Consider the following 1,048-nt stretch of genomic DNA (forward strand, 5'->3'; position numbering starts at 1 on the left):
TTTTTAAAGATGCCTGGGAATCTCAGATGTGTCTATCAATTAATTATCCATGCCAGAAAGTTCCCTTGAATTATTCCTGAGGTTGTCAAACTGCCTTGACTTCGGAGTGCTGAGAGCAGCTCATTTCACAACACCTGAAGGTTAAATTTGAAAGCCAAATTCATGCATTATTTCTTTTTTGTCTCCATGCTGCTTTTTACAATTAAATCCTGCCTTTGAGCTTAGTTGGGTCTCCCAGTGGGAGTGGTAAGATGGGACTGTAGAAAGGAATGGCACTGGTAGATGTCTGTGGTTCTCAGGAGCAGCCCCACTTCTTTCTGTTCAATTCAGCCTCTCTCTCTCTCTCTCTCTCTCTCTCTTTCTCTCTCTCGGCTTTAGATCTATTATGGGGAGAAAGGCAGGAGATTAACTTGATGGAGCAGTCAGCACGTGCCAGGCCCACTACTGGACACATGAAGCCAACCTGTCAAACAAACAGTTGCCACCAAATTGATTTCCACTTATGGAGACCCCATGTGTGTGAGGTTGTCTGTGACTGATTTTTCAGAAGTAGATCACCAGACCTTTCTTCCGATGTGCTTCTGGGTACACATAAACCTCCAACTTTTTGGTGAGCAGCTGGATGTCAACGTCTGCACCACGGCAGGAACAAACTATCCCTCATCTTCTTTAAATTTGGCTCCAGAGGTACAATAGTTCACTTTCTACATTGTACCCTTTATCATGCATCCCTGTGAATTAGGATTTCTGCTATTGCTCCTAGGCCCATAACGTACAAGATAGGGCTTCTCTTTCATAGTTGGTCAGGCAGAATTGACTGAGTGCCAGAATCAGCCGTGTTGGAATCTGGTTATGTAATTTTTTTTCTTAAGCTATGGAGACACAAACGCAGGTTATACACATGGACTTCACCTGATGGTATGCATAGGAATCAGATCGACTACATCTGTGGAAGGAACCACTGGAGAAGCTCAATATCAGCTGTGAAAACTAGGCCGGGGGCTGATTGTGGAACAGACCACCAATTACTCATATGCAAATTCAAGCT

The sequence above is a fragment of the Elephantulus edwardii genome, unplaced genomic scaffold, assembly GCF_000299155.1.
Source record: "Elephantulus edwardii isolate Elephantulus edwardi_28Jun2011 unplaced genomic scaffold, EleEdw1.0 scaffold00028, whole genome shotgun sequence".
NCBI lineage: Eukaryota > Metazoa > Chordata > Mammalia > Macroscelidea > Macroscelididae > Elephantulus > Elephantulus edwardii.